We start from the raw sequence: 13,224 nt of genomic DNA on the forward strand, positions 1-13,224 counted from the left end.
AGAGATAATCTTATAAATGCGTTAGAAACAAACGCATGAAATAAAAAAAATTGAAATACATATCTAAGGGTTCATTTTCCTAACATCACATTATCTGACCTTTTTTGCTTGACTCATACATATACTAGATATTGCAAATAAGGGAAACCATTTGACCTATGTTTCTTTGGGCTTGGCTTACTTCACTTAATATAATTTTTTCAAAGCCTTTCCATTTCCTAACAAATGGGGCAATGTCATTCTTTCTGATGGAGGCATAGAATTCCATTGTGTATATATACCACAATTTCTTGATTCATTCATCTACTGAGGGACATCTGGGTTGGTTTCAGATCTTAGCTATGGTAAATAATGCTGCAATAAACATAGTTGTGCTGGTAGCTTTAGTGTGGCCTTGTTTGTAAACATTTGGGTAAAGGCCCAAAAGTGGGATTGCTGGGTCATAGGGGAGTTCTATATGAAGTCTTTTCAGGAACCTCCTTACTGCTTTCCAAAGTGGCTGAAAAAGTTTACACTCCCACCAACAATGAAGTAAGGTTCCCATCTGTCAACATCCCCTCCAGCATCTGTTGTTATTAGAGTTCTTGAATTTTGCCATTCTACCTGGGGTGAGGTGGTATCTCAATGTTGTTTTGATTTGCATTTCTTTTATAGCTAGGGAGGTTGAGCATTTCTTCATGTGTCTATTGGCCATCCTTCTTTCTTCTTCAGAGAAGTTTCTCTTCAAGTCTTTAGCCCACTTATTTATTGGGCAGTTGTTTCTTTGAGGATTTGTTGTTGGGGGATTTAATTTATTGAGTTCCAAGTATATTTTAGATATGAGACCCTTGTCCGTTGGATGGCTAGTGAAGATCTTCTCCCAATCCGTGGGCTTTCTATTGATCTTGCTAGCTATCCTTTGCCATGCAGATGCTCTGCAACTTCTTAGTTACTATAATTTATTCCTTCCATCTGGAGTTATTCCTTCTCTTCTGCCACAACTGTTAATTAGCCTCTGCCTTTTTGGTGCCACGACTGAGCAAAACAAATTCCAAATCTTACTTGGATTGCACTTCTCTTGTGATTAGCAATGACCATTCAAATGCATGGAATCTTTGAATTTCCAGTATTAATCTTCACCTGATATCTAAGCACATTCCTGGCATTAATTTCCGTGACCTAATGAACAAAACTTTTTTTTTCAACACAGTATCCTAATATAGGTAAAGTACATGTATTAGAGACTATTGTCAGGTATCAGTATGGAAGGAGCAATTATATGTTCTAAGTATGGGTTCTTTATTGTGCATTCACTAATATTTTTTGTGAGTCCTGGGGCTTAAACTCAGGACTAAGGAATTATTCCTGGGCATATTTTTTCTCAAGACTAACGCTCTACCACTTGAGGCACAGAACCACTTCCAGTGTTTCTTTTTCTGTTTATGTGGTACTGAGGAATTGAACCCAGGGTTTCGTGCATGCTAGGCAATCAGTGTACCATGAAGCCACATTCCCAGAGCCCTAAAAGAATTTCTTAAGATGGCATTACATTTTCATTCTGTAACTATGTATCATAATTTTGGCCAGGTGCTAGAAAATGATGTAGAAAACAATACTAGTCCAAGAAGGCTGGAAATACTATACATCACTAGGGAAGTACAGTGTTAAGACTTGCAGGACTCTTAGGACTCCTAGGGTTCATAGAACACTATCCTTGAGCTGAAGAGCTGACATGCCATGCCCAGGCCCAGAATTCAGGCCCCACAACCGACCCAAAATGGCCATATTTTCATACCATTCCATGGATAAATGTCTAATAGCACATAGTTTTAGAACTCTCCCTCTGATTTGAATATTGCCTATACTTCAATCTACGGTTGATTATTTTTCTGCTCTATCTTCCTTATGGAATTTCTTACATATCTGAAAACAAAATAAAATATTTTGCCTACTACTAAGCTACATGTATCTACTTATATAGGTTGTTCTATATACTATGATTCTGTTATTAAGCATGTGATTTTAGCTCTCAAGTTTTTTCAGCTTTAACATGAGAGGACAGAGCCTGTGACATGTCAACACCTCTAGTAATTATGATTAAAAGGATAACTAAAGCTAAAATGTACAGATGCAAGCACAAACCATCTATAATTCTTGTAGTAACACCTAGAACTAAGTACATAGAGATTCTCAGAAAATTTTTTCCACCAAACAAAGATGTCATCTTTTATATTTGCAGCTAGAGAATGCAAAGTATCCTTCTGTGCTCGTTAATAGTTCTTTCCTAGATCAGACTTGGCAAATTGGTCTTTAATGGCACATAGTTAAGAGTTTCTGGTGACAAATAATGAAGCAAGGTAACCGTGAATGCCTACAGACAATTATCATGGGCTCATGACTTTTTATCTTCCATGGTGCCCTGAAAAGGGACTGTGTAGCTGTAGAATTGAGAACAAATTGAAGAACAAAAAAAGAAACAAAATACAATTCCATCTGTCAAACTGATGATGGATACTGCCCTAACCTGCCGAAAAAAAATGAAGTGCTTATTCTATGCACTACTGATGCCTTTATTTATGCAAATATGACAGATGGAAAGATCATTATGCACTTTTTATTTAAGAAACTCATGCAACTGTACAGTTTGTGCCAAGTGTAATCCGTCACATGAAAGAATCTACAAGTATACCTCTACCTTTTTTTATACCTTACTAGATCCTAATTATATTTCATAAATGGAGAGTCAAATAAGGAAAATAGAAAATATGTATGACTGTAAATTAGAATGTAGAAACAGGGAGCCTTTTTCTGTGCCTGTTCTAAGGCTTGAATTCAGGTCCTGGACTGTGTCCTGAAATTTTTTACTCAAGGTTAGCATTCTAACATTTGAATCACAGGTCCAGTTCTGGGGGGTTTGGTGGTTAATTGGAGATAAGAATCTCACAGTGTTTGCTTCTTCAGACTGGTTACAAACTGCAATCCTTAGATCTCAGCCACCTGAGTAGCTAGGAATTCAAGTCTGAGACACCTAACCCTGCTTAGGCAGCCATTTTCAAATGGCACAGTAATTTTCTAGCAAGCAACCCACAGCAAGAGCACAATGAAGATAATACCACTGTTACAGGATTCCTGATCCCTGATGTCCCAGAGAGGAGGTCTCCAAAAGGGAAGACTCATCTGCCTGCATACTGAGTTCCTTATGTTGTCTCGGAAAAGAATTTGAGGATACAAAATAAAGGCCAAGAACGTTTATTAGTGAAGCAGAGTGAAGCAAAGATAAAAAGATAGTGCGCAACACAGACATGTGTATGGGAATATCTGACCATAAACACTTCATGATGTTAAAGCATTCAGCATACCTGTGCTCAAAGGGAGGTTGAGAGTGATCAAATGTACCAAATCTGAGAACAGAGTTAATCACATAAGGTACACTTTCATCAATTAGGCTGAGAGGCTTCTAGACTGAACTATTTGTTCAATTTTCGTCATTGATGTCTGGTAAGCCCTTAAAAGAAAGGATGAATACCTATCTTAGGGTTCATTTCCCTAACATCAACTTATCTGACCTTTTCTGTTGACTCAGGCATATACCAGATATTGCAAATAAGGGAAACCATGGTACCTATATTTCTTTGGGTCTGGCTTACTTCACTTAATATAATTTTTTCCAAGCCTTTCCATTTCCTAACAAATGGGGCAGTGCCATTCTTTCTGATGGAGGCATAGAATTCCATTGTGTATATATACCACATTTTCTTGATCCATTCATCAATTGAGGGGCATTGGGTGGAGGGGGCAGGGAGAGGATGGGCAGGGATGGGAAGGGGAAAGAAAGGAGGAGGCTACAATGCTTGATAAGAAATGTACTCATTATCTTGCCCATGTAATTGTAACCCCTCTGTACAGTATTTTCACAATTAAAAAAAAAAGATGAATTTTGCCACATAGTCCAAGGTTTACCATAAGATAAATAAAACTTTTAAACACGTTTTTTTTTTTAATTTTTAGAAGTATTTTTATTATGAAAATACCATACAGAGGAGTTACAATTACTTGGGAAAGATAATGAGTACATTTCTTATCAAGCATTGTTGCTTCCTCCTTTGTTTCCCTTAAACCCTTCCCATATTCCTCCCTTCCCCCCCACATCCACATCCCACCTCCCACCCCTGTTCAAAGTTGTAAAGTTCTTATCAAGAAAAGTTATTTTTCTCAAGTGTTTGTTTTTTCCAGGATGTCTCTGTTTTTTAATTGTGAAAATACCATACACAGGGGTTAAAATTATTATGAGCAAGGTAATGAGTATATTTCTTTTTTGGGGGGGAGGGGTCCGGTCATGGGGCCTGAACTCTGGGTCTGGGCTCTCTCCCTCATCTCTTCACCTCAAGGCTAGTGAGCTACCACTTGAGCCACAGTGCCACTTCAAGCTTTTTCTTTTTGCTTATGTGGTGCTGAAGAATCGAACCCAGGACCTCATGCATGCAACGCAAGCGCTCTACCTCTGAGCCACCTTCCCAGCCTGGAAATGAGTATATTTCTAATCAAGCATTGTTTCCTTCTCCTTTGTTTCCCCTTACCATCCATGTCTACCCACACCTACCCACCCCATCCCACCCCCGCGCCAAAGTTGTAAAGTTCGTTTTTTGACATAGTACCTTGTAATCCCATTGTTGCAATGGGTCCACCTGTATCCCTATTTAAAGACAAGACATAAACCATGCTCATTCACTTTACTAATATAATGTGAAACATCTTATAACAGGATGAGTCTCTTTAAGATATTGTTGTTCAATTTTCAGATCACTCTTTATATTGGACAAGCAGGCTAAGTCAGAGGAAGAGATCTACACTTTTCCTTTATTCTTTTTCTTTTAACTAATACTGCAGCTTATAATAGAAGGTAGGCCTTAAAGATAAAGCTTTTGTGCTTGTAATAGAATTACTAATAAAGTGCCTCTGAATTCCATGATGCTTGTTCCCATCCCTCTTTCCCTGATTTATGTCACCTCACCTTGTAGAGGTAGTATTTCAAAGGTGTGAAATATTTTTCTATAGTCGTAATTTCATCAAGATCTCCAGGAAATAAAAAACAGAATAATTGCTGTTTTCCTGAAGCATGCCTATCTTGGCTTATAGGGGCTTATCTGATTCTGATTGTTTTCTCTGTCCCTACTGGTAGTTCCTTGAGGTACAACTGTTTCCTATCATGTACTTTGGTATCTCACTTGCCCTGATACTTTAGAACATTTCCTTTGGTGTTCACACATTGGGGCAGGTCTTCTGCTCATCTCTCCAACACTCTGTTGTCATCTTTTTTCTAGAGAGGAGACGAGTGCCTGGCAGCTCTGCAGATATATAATCTCAGGACAGTTAGTAAGTAGTTGGAAGTGTCTTCTCTTTTTGACTCCATGACTGCCTCTCAGTCCATGCCTTCACCACCATGAAGTTATTTACATGTGCTCAGACATAGTTTCCATACTCTTCTATTCCTCTACCTCTTGATTCATCCTGTTCATTCTTGTCAGATGGATTTTAAAACACAGTTCTTGACATAGTCCTCCTATTTAAGATCTTTAGTGAGTCAACTTCATTTAAAGTTTTAATCTTTCTTTTCTTCTCCCTCTGCTAAACAATATATACCCTCATCTAATCATCAAGAGTCTGTCATTTCCTAGTTTTTCTCTTCTCATCTTTTTTTGTGCATCTGCATTTACCTGCCTTGAGCATCTTCCAAACCATCTAAACTTCTTTGAAACCTACTTCTTTTTCAATTGATAAAATATAGGATTCAAAGAAGTGTGACTACTCCAAACTATTTACCTTCCATTCAGTTATGAAACATGGCCATGTGTAAAGTTATAAAAATAGCAACTTAGACTGCAAATACTAAGTGAATGTCTTTGATAAAGTTGTAAAAGTTTAGATTTTGAGATTCTGAGAGGTAAAATAAGGTAGCATGAAGAACACAAGGATTAGTCTTGGGTATATTTCAACTCTGGGCCTGACTTCTTTATGCCATTGAATATATTACCTAACTCTTGAAACCTTATGCATTGATAAAATTTAGATGGATATTGTAAAACTAGTATCATGAATTAAAAGTTTACATAAATTAAAGCTATTAATATATTTAATTTACTTGACTTTTTCAATGTTAAACATAGTGACTGTTAAATAATTGGCATTTAATAAACCTTAATGCAATCAACTGACTACATTCTCATTTAACTCTAGCCATTGCACCTACAGATATTAGATAATAAATCATCTGGATTTAACTAGGTTAAATGTGCAGAACTTATTACTACAAAATCATTTAAACTTATGTTTTTCATCAATAAACTTGTCTCAGTTATAAACATGTATATTTCAGTTGAGTTTACTTTTACACAGGTTGGATGGTTGAAATGCCTTTTGACAACCAAATGAAGACACCTGCGGAAACGGTGGCCTGAATACAATAAAAACAGGTGTCAACTGAATTTCATCAGAACAGCCTGTTGACACCAAAGAAATTTTTAGAGATAACAAAAACAAAAAGAGAAAGGGCCTTTCATTTTAGGGAGGTTAGTAGAGGAGACAGCATGACTAGGTCTTTATTTTGAACACTTACTTGTAATTCAGGGGATTGGAATAAGCTACAATTTCATATACAAAACAGAGCATCTTTTAAAAAATAAAACTAGCTAGATGAGGTTTCCCAGTAAAAATTCAAGCTTGATTCTTCCCTTCCTTTAATAAAGGGGAGATTATCATTGTTATGACAAAGTAGTCTAAAACTACCATTCCCTCCCTCATGTTGTATGATGTACCAAAATAAATTTATGGGGAACACTGGTTAACTGTGATGCTTGCTCCTTCATTGCCAGATTCCTTTGATGTTTCAAGAGTGGTGATGACCCTTCTAGGTACTCTCCATCAAGTTCTTTGTTTCCAAAGGTGCTTAATGAGATCAACAAAGCAGAAGTATCATATTCAAAAGTTGATGGTAAGAAGAAATTTGTATGAACTGGGAACAGATCCAAGTCATTTTACAAACAAGGTAGATTTACTCATTTCCTCATGCTCACAATCATAGAGAGTGATGACATTTGATATATTTTATCAAATGAAATGACACAAAGTAATAGGATTTCTGTATAAACAAATAGGACCCATTTTGTGCAAAGAAATTAATACCTAATGGAATTTCAAAATTGGTAGATCCTCTACTCCTCTGCATAAAGTTCCACCAAGTCTTCAAGACGCAACAGTGAAGGTCAAAGCAAATATATTGGGATATTATTGGGTACCTGGTAAACAGACATGCCTTAACTCTGACAAAGTGCATACGATGGTCATTAATGTGACCTTTCTGAACAACTACATAGACTATATGTTCCAGTTTGAGCCCATGGGTGGCACAATCATATCTGAGACTGAGAAGCTTGTCATCAATGTAAAACCCCTCCTCATCTTCCACCAACATCAAAGGGGTGACCCTGGAACTATTTGTGTAGTTCTCTGATGTCTTCACGAGGAGGAGGATGGGCTTAAAGAGGGAAGCCAAAAAGATGATCATTTGTGTCCCTTCTCTGGTATTTCAGTGTTTCTGAAGAATGTGAACACTGAGAAATTTAACTTCACCAATGTCATCAACAAATGCCACTAGCTTCAACAAATACTTACACTTCTTGGTTATAGGTCATCATGATAATTTTGAAATCATAGAGTGATTCATCATCATAATCCATACCACCCAGACCATAAATTCCCTTTCAGAAATTGTCACTTGTAGCCTGTCGAGTTGCAACATATCCAATGCTTTTAGCTATAAATCTGACCTGTCATCACATTTGGTAGCTGTTTTCAGATGTCATCAAGAAGTATGGTGATCCACAAGAAAATGTGTTATATATACACAATGTAATTCCATGCCTCCATCAGAAAGAAAAATGACATTGCCCCATTTGTTAGGAAATGGAAAGACTTGGAAAAAAACATATTAAGTGAAGTAAACCAGGCCTAAATAAATATATGTCCCATGGTTTCCCTTATTTGCAATAACTAGTATATGTCTGAGACAAACAAAAACTATCAGATACGTTGATGTTAAGCTAAATGAACCCCAAGATAAGGATTCAAATTTTTTTCTTTATTGCGATTGTTTGCAACATACTTATAAGATGATTCCTTTGTTGCTTTTTATATACCTTCCCCAGGGTATGATCCCTGCTTTCACTGTTTGATGTTGATATAATTGGTAGAGGGGAAAGGGAAAAACAAACTGTTTAAATAGGGTTACAAGTGTACCCATTACTACAATGAGATATACAAGATGTTACGTTGAAAAATAAACTTTACAATGTTGGTGGGGTGGGGTGTGGGGTGAGGGGGTGGTACAGGTTGTGCGGGTGGATGGGTAGAGAGGGGAAGGGATGGTATGGGAAAACAAAGGAGGAGGCAATAATGCTGGATAAGAAATTGTAACCCCTCTGTACGATATTTTCACAATAATAATGATAATAAAAGTATGGTGATCCAAACATCCAGAGCTCCCCTAAAGGAATACTGAAAACCCAATTGTCTATTTTTTTTAACAATGATATCCACTCTCCAACTTGGATCTGAGAACCCATATCACCCTTAATAATTAACCATTTGTCAAGTTCATTTCTTGCTGCAAAATTAATTTAACTGAAAAACCAATATCTACCAGGATAGTAGATATTTTGATTCACATGGCCTCCAATGAGTAACCTTGTGACCCTACCCCACTCAAATAAAAGTGTTCAGATTTGGGGAATTTTCCTTGGAAGGGGAGACCTTAAATTGGGACAGATGATCTCCTCCTCTACTGTTTCCAGATCAGGTCCTTGAAGAAAAGGAGGAACTTTGGGAACTTTACCTTATATATGGTCAACAAATTTCACTATATCCAGAAACTGCTACTGAAACTTAGAAAAAAGCCATCTAAAAAGAACGCAAATTGGACTAGGAATCACAAAAAGTTCAGATTTGCGTTAACTATTTACTGGTCATTGGACTTCACATTTGCAACTCCTCTTAGCTTCTTAAATACTGTTCCCCATTACATTTTTTGCCCAACTATAGGGAAAAGACAATTTTATTCTCAAACTTAACTCTTTTGGACATCTGTGGGAATTTTTCTCAAAAATATGTAATTCAGTCATCTGATACACATTGGTAAATCATCAAGTCCAACCACTTAAGGGATGAAACTTAGAAGGTTGTCCACCTTCAGATGTCAGTCATCATCCCTTCATTGTTAGAACATTTTCTAGAATGGTTCACAATCCTCAGAAAAAGTTTACTCCTACATTAAGTATTATAATAGGACATCACTCAGGAATTCAGATATTCCATATTTTCTCCAGATGTGCCACTTTTCTGCCAACCAAGGGTTTAACAACTTAGAAACTGATTGAACTTTGGGATTTTATTTTAAATTTTATTTTAATCTTTTAGTAGTACAAAGGAGTTGCCCTTTCAACAATGCTATTTGTGAATATAATGCAAAGTCAAGAATAAAAAAAATAAACTGTATTTAAGAGTGCTAAAATGAAATAGTCAGTATACTCAGTTAAGGGGTAAACTACAATAAAAACTGAACACAGGAAATTGACCATACTTAGGTAAGCTGTAGAGTTGGAAACTGACCATATTCAAAGAAAAAATAAAATAGAATCAAAATAATACTGCTGCTCAAAACACTACTAAGGTCTCTGTTTAACTCCTTCCCTAGAGATTTCTTTTAGTCCTTGCAATACACTCTGAGAGCATGTAATAGATCATTTATTTCAAAATAAAATGCCCTATTTTTGGAGTACTATCCCAAAATTTTTATTTTGCATGTAATAATCTATTGTCCTGGATAACAAAAATTTTATTGGGCAAGGATTATTTAAAGCTTTCCAACAGAAAGCAGTATAATGAAGCTTATCGAATTTCTTAGAAAAGTAGTAACTTTTACTTGAAGAGCTCTCTAAAATTGAGCCATATAAACTCGTACCAGTGATATAAAACAAGAATGATGGAAAATGATAAAAAGTGAAGGAGGCTCGAAATAATGGGCCAAGTAGCAATTTGATGTAAAAACAGAACAAAACCAAACAAAAACCCTGGTAAACCAGGTATCAGTAGCTCATATTTGTAATCCTTCCTATACAGGATTTACAGCATGGCAGTTTGAAGCCAATCTGAGCAAAAAAGTCTATGAGATTCCATCTCCAAAATAACTAGAAAACGTCGAACAGGTTCTTTCTGGAGGCTGAATGAAAATTGTTAGCTTATTTTTTCCAGCTTCTAGTGACTATTAAAATTTCTTTCTTTGTGGTATATTCTATCACTAAAGCATATCACCATAACTGCTTTCATCACATCACCTGCTTTTATTACATCACCCCCTCTTGAATGAAATATACCTTTGCTTTGGTGAATGGAAACTCTTTTGTAAAAATACTCCCAACACACCTTTTCCCTCATTTATCTTATTTTTACGTTATGTACTAAATTTGTTTGCATTTAACCCAGCAGTTTATGTGTACAATGCATCTTAATCTGTGTCATCACTTCAACATCATCAACACCTTTGGCCCACTCCTTCCTTTTCAGTTCTCAATTCTGTGGTATATACAATTAATACTTGCCTGTATTCTATCCCTTCCCTCTCCATTCTTTTACTCCTCCACTTGACTACAATTGCCCCTCTTACAAGAATACATTTTCAGGCACTTATTTTGTTGGACTTTGACTTTTTAAAAACCTTTAGAGTTTTTTTAAAGAATTATTTTATTTGCAGTCTCTATCATAGAGTTTAATAAACTTCAGTTAATTCATTTGTAACCCATGTCTCACCCACTGCTTATGCTCCAGAAAATTATAGGCAAATTGTAGCTACCACAAATGAAGGAAATATTGAAACTATATTTCTCTGTGTTTAGTTTGAGGACAGTCATGATTGTATCCATGAGGGATCTATTTGAATGATCCACCAGATGCCCTTCAGTAGATGAATGGATCAAGAAAATGTGGTACATATACACAATGGAATTCTATGCCTCCATCAGAAAGAATGACATCGCCCCATTTCTTAGGCAATGGAAAAACTTAAAAAATTATATTAAGTGAAGTAAGCCAGGCCCAAAGAAACACAGTCTCAAGATTCTTAATTAAATCTTCTCCGTCTCTACCACAAACATGCACAGCTACTAAGGATTAGAATGTAACTATTTCTTGGGAGACCATTGTTTAACCTACCATAATGATCCAGCAAAAATTAACTGTTTTGTGCATTCCTAAAGATAGCTAGCCTTGGAAAACTGTGGGTTATTTTTCAAATGTAAAATAAAGTGCTTTGCATTGTCAGAAATTTCCAAAAGTAGAGAGACTTCCTTAGATCTGTGAGAAGATAGCAAACTGTATTTTTTATGCCAGTCCTGGAAAATGAACTCAAGGCCTGGGCACTGACCCAGAGTTTTCTCAAGGCTAGTCCTCTACCACTTGAGAATAGCTCCACTTTCAGCCTTTTTTGGTTTAGTGAAAATAACAGTCTGACACACATTCCTAACCAGACTGGCTTCAGACTATGAAACCATGAAACCATGATTCTCAGATCTCAGTTTAAATGTTATTTCCAATAGAATTAGTTTTGATTAAAAAGAAAATCACCTTACAGGAGAGTTCTGGGAAGATGGCAGAGGACAAGCTGGAGTCTAAACAAGCTCTCGCTTAGAAAACAGTTTTAGAGTTCCAGTGAACAGTCCTAAGCCAGAGAATCACACCAAGTGTGCCATCACAGGACAGAGAGTCAGGCCAGAGAGGGAAAATCCAGGCAAGGAGACAGATCTGAGCTCTTGCCAGCAGTTGCCACGGCGGCAGCAGCAATGGCGGCGGAGACCACAGGCGCCATACCTGAATCACAGAGAGTCTGAGACAAAGAGCCAGATGCATGGGCAAGCGGATTCTACTCAACAGCAGCAATAACCGACAAGGAGCGGACATCTTCATCCTGCAGTTTGCAGACCAGAGACGAACCAGGAACCAAGACTCGGCATGAGTAGAAGCCTGACGTCCTCACTCCTTGTCAGGGAGCAGAGGAGGGAAGGCCACCCCTCTACCCCCAGTACTGGAGATCTCCATCTTGGATACCAACAAAGTTTGGGGGAGCTGCTAGCTCCAACTCAAGCCTTGGAATAAAATGAGTCATTTAGCAGGTCACAACAACTGAACGGCGGCGTGACCTGCCAGACTCAGCTCCACCCAGGGAAAAGTCACCCAGCTTGGGCGCCAGCCCTAGGAGTAGCTTTCTTCACTGGGTAATAAGAGCCAGAGGCTGCCCCTCCCTTTAGCAGCATCGACAATCAATTGAAATTCAGTAAACAGAAACCTTGAGAATGGCTCCAGGCTGGGCTCTTTGAGTTTTTCACAAACTAGCCCCTGGGAAAATCTACTGTTTGTCGAAAGGCCTCAACTCTACCCAGAACCTAGCCTCATCACTGCATCTCCCTCTTTTGTGATACTCAAAGCAGATCTGCCTCCTATTGAACTAGCCTGGGAGGAGGATCGTAAAATCCTAGGTAAAGCAGAGCATTTTTCTGCCTGTTCGAACAAACTGACTTGAGAAACCAACCAAGCCATAGGACCACAAGCAGATCAGAGACTCCAATAAAACTCTGGTTACTGACACAAGTGAGATACAGGATTTTTCCCATCCCTCCCAAAAAAATGAAAGAACTTTTCTTCTTCTTCTTCTTCTTTCTTCTTCTTCTTCTTCTTCTTCTTCTTCTTCTTCTTCTTCTTCTTCTTCTTCTTCTTCTTCTTCTTCTTCTTCTTCTTCTTCTTCTTCTTCTTCTTCTTCTTCTTCTTCTTCTTCTTCTTCTTCTTCTTCTTCTTCTTCTTCTTCTTCTTCTTCTTCTTTCTCCTTCTTCTTCTCCTTCTTCTTCTCCTTCTTCTTCTCCTTCTTCTCCTTCTCCTTCTCCTTCTCCTTCTCCTTCTTCTCCTTCTTCTCCTTCTTCTCCTTCTTCTCCTTCTTCTCCTTCTTCTCCTTCTTCTCCTCCTTCTTCTTCTTCTTCTTCTCCTTCTTCTCCTTCTTCTCCTCTTCTCCTCCTTCTTCTTCTCCTTCTTCTCCTTCTTCTTCTTCTTCTCCTCCTTCTTCTCCTTCTTCTTCTCCTTCTTCTTCTTCTTCTTCTTCTTCTTCTTCTTCTTCTTCTTCTTCTTCTTCTTCTTCTTCTTCTTCTTCTTCTT

General features: G+C 37.5%; 1 pseudogene; it reads right to left on the bottom strand.

Annotated features, from left to right (window-relative positions):
- Positions 1–13,224, bottom strand: part of LOC122096803 — a 156,417-nt pseudogene that overhangs the window by 131,735 nt on the left and 11,458 nt on the right.

Source organism: Dipodomys spectabilis, unplaced genomic scaffold (assembly GCF_019054845.1).
Source record: "Dipodomys spectabilis isolate Male_0828 unplaced genomic scaffold, ASM1905484v1 ptg000391l, whole genome shotgun sequence".
NCBI classification, from domain to species: Eukaryota; Metazoa; Chordata; class Mammalia; order Rodentia; family Heteromyidae; genus Dipodomys; species Dipodomys spectabilis.